The sequence below is a fragment of the Papaver somniferum genome, chromosome 8, assembly GCF_003573695.1.
Source record: "Papaver somniferum cultivar HN1 chromosome 8, ASM357369v1, whole genome shotgun sequence".
In the NCBI taxonomy this organism is placed as follows: Eukaryota; Viridiplantae; Streptophyta; class Magnoliopsida; order Ranunculales; family Papaveraceae; genus Papaver; species Papaver somniferum.
Window position 1 is genome coordinate 60,699,106 of NC_039365.1, and position 12,996 is coordinate 60,712,101.

At 34.5% G+C, this 12,996-nt stretch overlaps 1 non-coding gene across 1 annotated transcript; it reads right to left on the reverse strand.

Moving 5' to 3' along the window:
* Positions 1 to 584: 584 nt before the first annotated feature.
* TRNAP-AGG lies at positions 585 to 656 on the reverse strand. The gene has a single exon. It is a non-coding gene; the product is annotated as a tRNA-Pro (tRNA).
* Between the last annotated feature and the right edge of the window lie 12,340 nt (positions 657 to 12,996).

Consider the following 12,996-nt stretch of genomic DNA (forward strand, 5'->3'; position numbering starts at 1 on the left):
TCTCCAATCATTGGGGATCGTAAAAAAAATATTTATCTAATGCCAAAATAAGACAATTTACGTGATTTTTAATTTATCATTTAGTTTAGAATTTTTTAAAAAACTATAAATTAAAAATAAAATAAAATTGGAAGTGTATTTGATTTCTAAATTAGTCTGATGAAAAATGTTTAAAGTTTTCATAGAGACGAGTTCTTACGAGTCGAATTAAGTCTTATGATGATGTGTGATAATTATTAAAATTATTATCATAAAAAATTGTACCTTCGCATGCCGTGCCGTTACGGCACGGGTTATTTCTAGTTTAGAATACAAAACAAGGTTTGGACAAGTTAGGCATGATAAATAATGGCCAAGATTTGTCTAGAGAAAAGATAAATCTATGGTCATGGTTTATTCAAATTAAAAATTACAAGTATTACAATTAATTCCTCATAATAAATAATTTATTAATTTTTCATTTCATCGTAAATATTTCCTTAATTAATCTATCATAACATATTTCCATCAATAAATTAAAGTAAAAAATATTAATTACTTCTAAAACAAAGAAAATTATGGTTTGTACAAAGACAAACACTTGTGGGGCAATCCGAGAATTGAACTCGGGACCTCTCGCGCCCTAAGAGAGAATCATACCACTAGACCAATTGCCCGTTGGTAAAAATTACTTCAATATATAATAGTGGTGGTAGTAGTAATGGGTGGTGAAAGCTACGGAGGGTGTTGGTAAGTGGTGGAGGTGGTAACAGTGGTGGTGGTGGAAGAAATTGTGGAGGCGGATGGTTTTAGTGGTGGTGGGTGTTTTATTTTTATTTTTATTTTCTGAAGCAAAAAAAGAAAAAATGACGGGTTACATTGCATTGTGAAAGATGTAGTTGGTTGTTTTTGACACGATTAATAAAGGTAGTTACTAAATGATACCAAACCATATATAAAAAAAATAATTATGAACATTGGATCAAATGGTACCCTTGCTATCTTTGGTAACCGATCATGTGAATCATTTTTTTAGTATTAAAATAAAATTAATTGCAATACAAAAGAGAGTATAGCAAAACAAAAACATTAGAGAATAAATTAATTGACGACCTAAGTTTGTTCAACTTTATACATGACATTTGTGATTAATCGCTCAACATCCTTCGAGGGATGCAGTGGTTTTGTGGTTCTGATGGGCATTCGTGAGTAGTAATATACTATGTTAATTTTGTTCCGCTACAAAACGGTAACACTATAAAGTATAAGATGTGGTTGATCATCTTAACGCTAAAATAAACTCGATTAAAATACATGACAATTTAAATAAAATAACACTGGGATGTCACGTTATATAATAGATACTCTAAATTACATATTTAGTATCAAGATTTCGCGTTTCAATAGATAAATCTATGGTTGTATTGAGATCCCATAAGTAGTGCTCAAGTTGGCGCTTGGCAATGATGATGAATACAATGAAACGCTTCCTCTCGGTTTCTCCAAGGAAAACCGAAACCTTCTCACAAAATAAAATAATCAATCGAACAACAATTAGATGGAGCGCCATCACTACCACTGTAAACTTCTCTGAACTGCTACATATCCAATGAACATTCCACATACTAATTTTGTGATTTCGTCCTATCGTAATTCTTGATAAGGCATGCTATTAAAACTCTAATGGCGATTATTCAAGGTATTTTCATATTACGAAATTCTCTTATATGTGTTATTTTATTCAAGTATTGGTTCAACTTGGGTTCTTCCATGTTTTTGTATTGAGTTGATGATTTTTTAATTTTGAATACATGTTTAGGTAACATATTTGATATATATAAGGTGTTCTCTTTATAACACCAGTGTTATTCTCTTCTTTTTACCCATTAGCACTCTATAATGATCCCGGATTTGTAGACATTATTTGACCAACGTCGGGGTATTTGTTTAATCTCAAAGCTGGTTAAACCTTATGTATTTTCTACAAATTGAAGGTGATAGAAGTTTGTGTCGGATTTTTCTCCGAAACGAATGATATTTCTTCAAAAGGTTAGTTGAATGTATATCGACACAGGCATCAATATGACTATGTACGTTCTTTAGTGTTCCAAATTACTTGAGTAACAGTAGATGTGAGAACGCCACTCATGTACTACTTAGCATAGTTGATGCAAAAAAAAAATTATCCATGAAATTGTTCAATTTTGTGCTATCATTTTATGTTATCAATATGATTGAGGAATGATCTTGCACATGTTCTGATTTACTTTTAAAAGTTTATTTTTCATCTCACACATATATCTCAGTCTTCCAATATCCAAGAGTTCTCCAATTTTATAAAGCTCTCACATTTGTACAAAAAGAATAGTCTATAGTAGGGAAAATATTATGGGTCTTTGCTTCACGCCGTAGTGCCTTAGCTATCTGTGGTTTTGGAACCTATGAGTTCATAAATGTCATGGAATAAGGTTGGCGGATTAGGCATATTTATTGTTAGAGAAAATATTTTTCTTGAAAATTAAAATTACGGTTGGATGAGATAGTAAACGAGATAATATCTATTTTATTTTTAATTTTCATGTTGGGACGACATTGTTACTCTGGATGAATACTAAACAGAAATAACATGTTTAAGAAAAACAAAAAGATAACTAATCATTTTCCTGACCGAAACTTTTTTGAATATCAAATCTATTTCTCATGGAAAAAATAAAATAAGCCGAACGCAAACAATGTCGAAATAAAGAAGGAAAAATTTCATCTCAAATTAGAGAAGGAAAAATATTTTACAATTTCTTTTTGGTAAATATGAGACACTAATTGCAAAATAATAATTTTTCTCTTGTATAAAAACGCCTGGGCAAAAGCCAAAGCTCATTTTAATTTTCCGCTGCCTGTTTTTAGGGTTTTGTTCTTCTATATATGCTTTCTTACAGAATTTTTACGTCTGATTTGTGGTTGTCGTTTATTTTTGCAGGGTCATAAATAATACAGAAGAAGCAGGCTACTTCTCTCATTCGAAATCAGGTTGGGTGATTTTCTCTCTTCTTATTATATTGAAATATTATTTCTGAAAGGGTTACGGAAGCATTATAGCAAAACATCAAGCTCTACTGAATGATAAAGGTTTCTGTTTTACGGCAATAGTCTCCGAGACAGCTCAAAACGATCCAAATTCTCTTTCTATCGTTTTAAGGAATCTTCTTTGGTTAGAAATTTATATGTTAACCTTTTCAAAATATGATCTTTTATACTTTCGGGTGCTTGGGTGCTATTTATTAGGGTTGTTATTTTTCTTGTGAAATAGGGTTGCTGTTTTGTGAAAATTTTCAATTGGATTATGGTATTGTGATTGAGAAAATGAAATACCGAAAGTAGCTTTAGGAGATATTTTTTTGACGAGAAAGTAGCTTCAGAACATCTTTCTCTTACTATATATTCAAGATTAATTTAGCTTCTTTATTGATTTTCAGGTTACCTTGCTGATGTTAATTTCACTCTGATTGGATTCTCTTAAACCTTATTTGGAAGAATTACTTGCAGGTTGCTTTAAAGTCTTTTATGACATTAATTAGTTGGTAGTCAGTTGTTAGTCATTCAAGAAATCTTCAGACTATTTTATGTATATTTCTGGATTTCTGACTATTTTATGTATATATCTGAAATCGATTTTAGCTACAGAAAACGGGTATAGCTTTCTATGAGCTATATAAACCCCTTAAACTTCTTTCAATAAATATGGATGTCTTCAAGTATATAGTGGATATTTTGGAATTAACACAATATCAAACCTCATGACTTGATATTTAGGATTTTGATATACTTTTGCAAGGACTCTTTCTCCCTGGGCCAAAGTAAAATTATACATACAAGGATATCATTCCAGCAAAGGGACAATTCTTGAAAAGTGCATCAAGATGGTAAGCTCAACTCCTACTGTAAACTAATCACTCTAATATAGTTGTCGCTTTGAAATTAGCTTTAGTTTTCTTATTTATAATTGTAAACATATTTTGCATGTAAATGGGGTATGTCGATCGATGATGCAAATTTGTTGTCTCAATAGTTGAAGTGCATCAGAGCTCATTCAATCAGTTTTATTGAGGCATGTAACTCAATTTTTCTTTTTCTCTTTCTTTTTCTCTTTAGTACTGGTTTTGATGCTAAAGTTTTGTTTTTTATTGCTTTATGATGATTATTGAGTATCTGTTTTGATTACTTTCTTCGTTCAAGAAGGTTGGGATCATCAACTCTAAAACAATTTAAGAGAATCTGGCGGGTAGAACGAATATGGGTTTTGATTATTGAATGTGCAATGTTGCTTTCCATTTTGTGCTTATTGGCCATAAACCTTTGTTTGTATTTTCAATGGAGTCTAAGAATGGGTGATCCTGAGAAACACGGCGAGGGGTTAACACTGTAGTGAAGATATAGATGTAGATGGTGGGATTGCAATGAACAGCTCAGTTATATATAAGTAGTTTGTGTTTCTGGTTGTGATCAAAATGGAAAAGAACACTACAGGCAAGCACCAACTTTCTCTTTTGCTAAAGCATTGGCTTCTCTGCATTGACATATATTATGCAGGTAAATAGAGCAGTAGGAAGAAGTTTTTATATGCCTAACATTGGTGGCTCTTGCACTTCTTGCTACTTAATTATGTTTTAGTTTATACATTCATCTTGGCCTCTGAGCTGTCAGCAAATCTTTTAGTATCCATTCCTTTCTCTGCTCTTCGATATATTGTTTCAATGAAGACATGTTGGTAATGAATTGAATTGGTTGTGACTTATAATTAATGAATTGCCTACGATTTACAAGTAGTTTGTGCAACAACGGTGAATATAAAGTAGGATATATGCAAAACAACATTTGAACATCGTATATACTCTTAGAATATCAGCAATGTTAGGGTTGATCAATTGCTGGGAACCCTTCCATTCGTAAGATGATATGTATTGGTATTCTTTTCGTTTCTTTAGTTTTTAACTATTAGCTTTTTTGTTTTTCATTACAAGAATAATTTAAATCACGGGCTCTACACCAGGTTGGCCAAAATTTTAGGGGTTTGAAGGTTAGTAATACATAAGCCATGCTAAATTTGTTTTTGCTCGCAGGTGTTGGTAGGGCTGCACAAAACCGAACCATAACCGAAACCGAAACCGAAAACCGAAATTTTTTAACCGAACCGAACCATAACCATATTCCTGTGGTTCATTTATGGTTGTCAGTTTCAGATAACCGACAGTATCGGTTTCGGTTTAGGTTTTGAAATAAAACCGAACCAATAACCAATTGGTTAACCGATTAATAGTGACCGTAGGATTAAATGATTTTAGGCCGTTGATGGGGATATTTAACCCTAATAAGTAATAACTTACATCGCTCTTCTCTTCTTTCATAGATATCATATTATCAGAAAGCTTTCCCACAGACAGTTCCACTTCCAACTTCACTCGACTCGACTGATTTTTGGCAGCTGTGCTTATGATTTGTAGAGGAAATTGGTTCAGGAAGCTCTTTCTCGTGATTCTTCTGGTGCTGTTCAATCCAACTTCTCTTTGATTACTCCTACTTCTGGTGTCTTTCAGGTTTGATTTCTTTTTGAAACTTTGTAGATCTCTGCAAGTAGTTTGGTTGTGAATCTTGTGATTGTTGTCATGTTCATATTTATGTGATTGTTGTCATGTTTATGATTTTAATTATGATATCAGGGTTTGTAAAATTGAAAAAAATTGGGGATTTCAAATGTAAAATTGGTCATTTAGGTTGATTTACATAAATTAGGGAAGGTAAATCAGAATACATAAATTAGGGTTTGTCAATTATTCTTAAATATATGTGAAATTGAATTATAAAATGAGTAATTAGTGATGGGTTTGTTCTTAATTTAAGAATAGAGAATTGTATAGGGTTTCATTTTAATTTCTTCTTAAGTTAGGGTTTTTGTGAATTGAATCAGAAAGTTGATTAGTAATGGGTAGAAAGAATCAGAAAGTTGATTAGTAATGGGTAGAAAGAATAAGTCTCCATGTGAAAATGACTATTTTTGTGCCTAATATACGGTTAATTTAGAAGAATGCAGAGAGTTAGAATTATTTTAAGATTTGTAATTCTTAACATTTTTGTAATCACCCCATACAACCAAAAATTGGGGTTTTGCTTAAATGTATGGTTTAAATTAAATGTATGGTTTATCACATTGCAGACTTGCCTTTTGACAATGCGAGGAGGATCCAGTTCAACACCTACTGCCTCTGTTTCTTCTAATAAGCGGCCACCTCGACCTCCACCTAATGCAAGTTCAGATGGAGGTGCAAATTCAGCTGGAGGTGCAAGTGCTGCTAAAGATGCTAGTGTTGCTGGAGATGCTAGTGCAGATGGAGATGCAACTGAAGCTGTCATAAAAGTGACAGAAACACATAGCAATAAGCGTAAAACCCCTGAAGATGCAACTGAAGATGACACAGAAGTGAGTCAAGTGACAGAACCAAAGGGAAAGAAACGTTCTGATGTGTGGAACCACTTTGATATGGACCCCAAGCCTTCGAAATATGCAAAATGTCGCCACTGTAAGACAAAGATTGCAGCTCAGGGTACCAAGTATGGGACAGGTGGTATGAATAATCATTTGAAGATATGTAAAAAGAAGCCCAAGGAGGAAAAAGGACAGCAAACGCTTGATTTTCAACCGGCTAGGCTAGGAGGAGAAGGAAAATTGGTTGCAGCAACTTTTAATCAAGATGCATGTACAAAGGCAGTGATTTTATTTGTGATTTTAGATGAGCAGCCGTTTAGAGTGGTTGAAGGAGAAGGGTTCAAGGAACTTTGTAGGGTACTTGAATCCAGATTCAAGATCCCTTCTCGTATGACCATTTCGCGGGGTGTGTTAAATTTGTATGAAGCTGAAAAGGAGAAGATGAAGAACTACTTCAAGGAAAACAATGTGAGAGTTTGTCTCACCACTGACACATGGACCTCAAATGCCCAAAATAAAAGCTACATGGTTGTAACTGCGCATTTTATTGATAAAGATTGGAAGCTGCACAAACTGGTAATCAACTTTTTCCAAATTTTAGGTCATTCAGGTGAGGTAATTGGGAAGATGTTAGAGGAATGTTTGTTAGATTGGGAACTTCCTGGGGTTTTTACTATTACTCTTGACAATGTTAGTGCTAATGATTTAGCTATTGATTATCTAAGGGAGGATGGTCATTTAAAGGAGCAAGTGATTAGTTCAAAAGGTGTACTGAATACTAAGTTTATGCAAGTTAGATGTGCTGCTCATGTGCTTGCACTTGTTGTGAATGCTGGCTTGGGAGAGTATCACATGGCTATTAAGAGAGTAAGGGCAGTGGTGAAGCATGTGATGAGTTCTCCTGCTAGGTTGAGTAAGTTTATGGATTGTGCTAAACAAGAAAAGATAGATTGCAAAAAAGGTTTAGTTTTAGATGTGGATACAAGATGGAATTCCACTTACATGATGTTGGAAGCTGCTTGTAGATATCAGAAAGCTTTTGAAAGGCTAGCACGGGAAGATAAGGCTTTCAAAAAGAAGTTTTGTTTCAACGAAAGATCCATCCCTCCTGTATTTTCTACTTCTACTCGGTGCTAGTAATGATGTTGACATGGAAGAAGCTTCTACTATTGCTCATAACAAAGGCAAGAAGAAGGCCCCTCCTCCGCCTCCTATACATGCTCCATATATGGAAGATTGGGCCAATGCAAGATCATTTGGAAAATTTTTAAAGGTATTCTTTGATTTGACTGTCAAGTTTTCTTACTGTACTCGTGTTACTTCGCATGAGTTCTTGTTTAACGTAAGTGTCATTCATAGAACAATGAACACATGGGTAAAAAGTTCAGATCCATTTCTCTCTGGTATGGGCACTAAAATGCTAGACAAGTTTAATAAGTATTGGGGAGAATATGAGAAAATGAACACTCTCATGTTCATTGCTGTTTTGCTTGATCCACGTGAGAAGATGAAAGGTTTAAATTTTATTCTTGATACTTTAGATATCACGGGTCCGTCATTACGTAAACACTTATCGACTTATGTGAAAACTGATTTTCAAGAACTTTTCGAAGAGTACAAGTGTCTCTATGCAATGATGAAAACATTTCTGGTGCCACAGGTGATTGTAATAATGTTACTCAATCTTCTGGGGTTACTGATGATGAAGATTCTGCATATGCTAGTCTAATAGCAGAGAGAGCAAGAGAAGATGAGGAGGATGACAATGTTGAGGGGAAAACTGAGTTGGAGTTATATTTAGAGGAGAAACGTGAACCAAGAATTAGCCCTAGCGGTGTTCAGTTTGAAATTTTAGGTTGGTGGAGGACTAATAGTACAAGGTATCCTGTATTATCACATATGGCGAGAGATATACTAGCCATACCAGTCTCTTCTGTTGCCTCAGAATCTGCCTTTAGTACTGGAAGGCGAGTTATTGATTCATATCGAAGTTCACTGCTGCCTAAGACTGTTGAGGCGTTGATTTGCACGCAAAGCTGGTTACAGACACCGGTTGATCTTGATCCAAACACCTTAGGAACTGATGATGCTGAAGATGTTTCAGGTATTTTCTCTACTCACTTTTGTAAAATTCTGATTTGTTATTTTCTGTACTCACTGTTTGTCACTTATTGATGTAATTTCTTGCAGAATTTTTAGGTTCTCTTGCAACTTCTAAGTTCATCCGCATTGACATAGATGATGATGAAGAAGAAGAAGATTCAACTTTGTTATCGTGAAGTTGATTATAAATGATTTAACGGGTTAGCGGTAAGTTTCTCTAGTTTGTAGTTTTATTAGCAGTTGATATTTTTTTAGAATAAAACTTAGATTTGTTTAAGCATATGAATAGCCAAGTAGAAACAATGAACTGTCAATAATGTGAGTACTCTCCTTTACGCCAAAATAGCTTAAACTCATGCCATTGCCTTTGAAGGTAGATCATCTTAGTCAACTGTTATGAATGTTCAGGGCTTACTTTACTTGTAACTTCTTCATATCAGTACAATTCCATTGTAGTTTCATTGGTTGAGGTGATAATGCAACATTAAAATTAGAAATGCATATTCCAGTAAAAGGATCATCCTCAATTCCAGCTAAACGAATGCTTATTGTTTAGTGCTTCTCTACCATAGCGGTTGCTAATCTTGATGTTCTTAGTTACATTATGTACCATTGCACTGATCATGATTGAGAAATTCATATTTAACTCGAGTTTGTGTATGTGCAGGTTACCATTACAACCTCCTGTGGAATACCCAATTTCTACACATGCAAAGTGTATTCACTGTAACAAACTATTTCCTGTCGACCCTTTTAGGAATGAACTTATGATGTGTAGTCAGTTATGAACTTATGATTATGATTTTTTGATGTTTTTTCATTTTTGTTATTAAGGAGAAACTAGACTCTTTAAAATTTAATGTTTCTATCAATATGTATTGGAAGTTGGAACATTTGATGTATTTGAAACTTGAGTGACAGGTTCAGAAAAATTTGCCTGTCATTTTTGTGAGACTGACAGATATAAAAAATTTCAGTGGTTAACCAAAAACCGAATGGTTTTATACAAAACCGAGTTGGAACCGAACCGAGAAAAACCGAACTACCCAAATGGTTTCATTGGTTTTCATTATTGGAAACCGAGTAGTTCGGTTTCGGTTTAATTTTTTCAAAAAACCGATGAAAACCGAACCATGTGCAGCCCTAGGTGTTGGTACAACTGGTAGTGCTTTGGGTTAGTTTGTAGTATCTAGATCACGTGTTTTTAAAAAACGAATGTTGTAGTTTCTAAGGGCTTAGTTCGCAATATTTAGATCATGTATTATTTTTTTTTAGATATAAATGTGGCTAATAAATCCCCATTATTGCTTTCATGATGAGTAATCCTAACATGACGCTTTCCACAAGTGTGTGGATATGAAAAATAATGTGCATATTTGTGCACAGCGATGAAGAAGACTGGAGTGGATATATCATATATGCCAACTGAATCCAAGAGATTTACACTTTATAACATAAATATTAATTGCCAAATGCAAACCCTGATGAATTCATGTTGCTAAAACGGATGAATGCCTGACCAAACCCAATCTCATAACTCAAACCCTATCTGAGCCCATATTCTGGTCCCATAACCTACATCCTAACAAACGCTAGAGACAACCAAAAATAAATACAACACGACCCTTTGCTGAATTGCTGGATATCTTGAAATATATTCTATAATTGTCATGCATTTGCAAATAAATTAGTGACCAACGTGCTAAGTATACATTTTTTAACATTCATATTTAGCATTCACAGTTCCATTTCATGATTTCTCTATAGTAAATTCCAATACACGGTAAGCTTTTTTTCCTCTTTCAAAATCTGCATTTCAGTATTGAAATCTCAAATAGCAATAGGAGTCGTAAAAACAAAATTGATGAGGATAAGCGATTTACATGGATCGCTTATCCAACAAAAACACGAAACACGGTATCAATATGGTGTTGTGAGATATCAAACTCACTGTTAAAATATCAAACTCAAATATCAATTGGAGTCTTTATTGTTCTAATGTGGGAACATAACTCAGAAAAATAATACTATTATTTATTCCAGGTAATATTCCATTAATAGATCAAGGATACAACAACAACATGAAATGCAATATTTAAGACGATTTCCGGCACGTAACAAATAAATGATATTTGAACGGGCACATATTTTAGAATAATGCAAATATATATATTTATAGAGAATTAGTGTGCGAATCTGCATTCATAGAGTGCAGAGTGGTAAAAATTATCGAATTCTGCAACATTTTCGCTTTGAGAATCGTCCAGAAGTTGGATTTGACCAATACTTAGAGTATCTCCAACAGGTCCTCGGGGTCTTTCCTACGTGTTATTTTCTTGAAGACATTTTTAACATTAAAATTCCCTAATTTTAGGAGGGGAAAAGATACCTTCTCCGACGGGTTAGGTTTTAAGTGAATAATTAGTACACATGTATCAAGATTATTTGTCAAAATATTTTGTGCTTTTAAAGTTTAACCGTTTTACTATTTATTTTAGAATGAAATTGCTGACTAGGATTCTTCACATCCTAGAAGAGATCCTTTAAAACCCGAGGATCATGTAAAGGATGTAATGATAACCGCCTCCCACATCATCTTCACATTATCTTTAGAGGATTCCATTGGAGACGTTTTTTTCTAAAAATGTGATAAAATTCTATGTGGCCTTCAAAATATGAAGTGAAGAGAGTCCCGTTGGAGATGCTCTTATATTACAAAAATGGGGCCGAAGTTGGTTTTAAGGGGGTTGGTCAAATCCAGAAGGGTCATCTGAACCCCCTTAAAACCATATAGACACAAAAACACCCAAAAGTCGGATCCCTGTTTTTTCCAGAAATGCGGGCCTCACATTTGGTGTGTCTATGCATTTCAAAATTGTTCAATTGGATGGTCTGTCCGGAACCGATGGAGGCCTCAATGGTCTACGCACGGGTAAAAAACTAGTAACAAAACTGAAAAAGAAAAGAGAAAAAAAGGCTTCTCATAAATATAACCCACACTTTTATTAACCATAGTCCATTTTAACTATAACCCACAATATTTTTCATTTTATTAACCATAACCCATATTATAGCCCATACCGAGTTTTTAGAAAACGGTTAGAGGCGAGTCGAGTTGAGTTGTTATATTACCGATCACACTGAGCTGATTCAGCTATTATAACTGAACTCTAAACCGACCATATGAATCACGAACCTTCTTCTCCTTCTTCTTCTAAACCGGCGGACAACAACTTCCATTTGAAGCCGTAACATATAAATTTCTATATCTTGGATGTGTTGCTATAGTAGTTCTATAGACATTTTATAACAAATAGCAGAGTCATCCTGAATTAACTTGTCAGTTGAAAAGATAACAAAGTTAATGGTTACCAAAATCAGGTGAACAGAAATTTCACGGTTGGTCTTGTGTATGAGAGTTCAATGGATTCTCGCCCACCGGAGTGTCCGTGAGTTTTCAGTAATCAAAATCATGTGAAAAGAAATTTCACGGTTGGTCTGGTGTATGAGAGTTAAACGGATTCTCGGCTATCAGAGTGCCCGGGAGTTTTCAGTAGTTATCAAAATCATGTGAAAATACATTTCACGGTTGGTGTAGGTGTAGTGTACGAGAGTTCAACGAATTCTCGACCATCAGAGTGTCCGTGAGTTCTCGACCACCAGAATTGATTCTTTACAGAGGGGGAAGTGTTCGTGAGAGTTAATTATCGGAAAACAAAAATCCAGGCACTTTTAAATTTCACGAAGGGGGAGTGTCCGTGATTGAATTCAAACTAGTCATCTCTGTATTCTTCATCTTCCCTATTGCCTTTTTATTCTCGGCCTTACTGCTCTCTTCTCTGTTTCAAGTCCAACTCCTCCGAGCACTCGTATAACCATCAATGGCAGCATCTTCTTACGAGTCAGGGCAAGAAAAAGAGCTTGGTACAAGCCTGAGACCATTGGGAACATGGTTGAGTACACGGATGGACCAACACTCCTGAGACCATTGGGAACTTATTCATGGAAAAATTCTTGTAAAATTGTCAGTGGCGAATGCAAGAGCAAGACCTGACAAGACATAGGATCATCGACCAATCCAAACTCGAGAGCAGTTTTAAGACTTATATTCTCCACAAAAGCTTAAACAACCAATGACATGGAAGAAATATATATGCCATCTCAACTTTGAACTTAACAATCTTCTGAAGTTAGATGGAACTTCATGCCTTTGCGGCAAAACGATTTCAAGCAAACATTCAACAGATGTTTCAACTTTCAACATGTTTTCTACTAATCTACTAGAAGTACACACGATAGCAAATAAGTACAAGGGTACAATCGTTTTATGAACTTTGTATCTAGTAACAACTAGGGTTTTAAGGTTAATTTTTTTCTCATGTATATAAACTCTAATACGAAAGAAAAAGAAAAACCTAAAAGAAAAACCCTAAAAC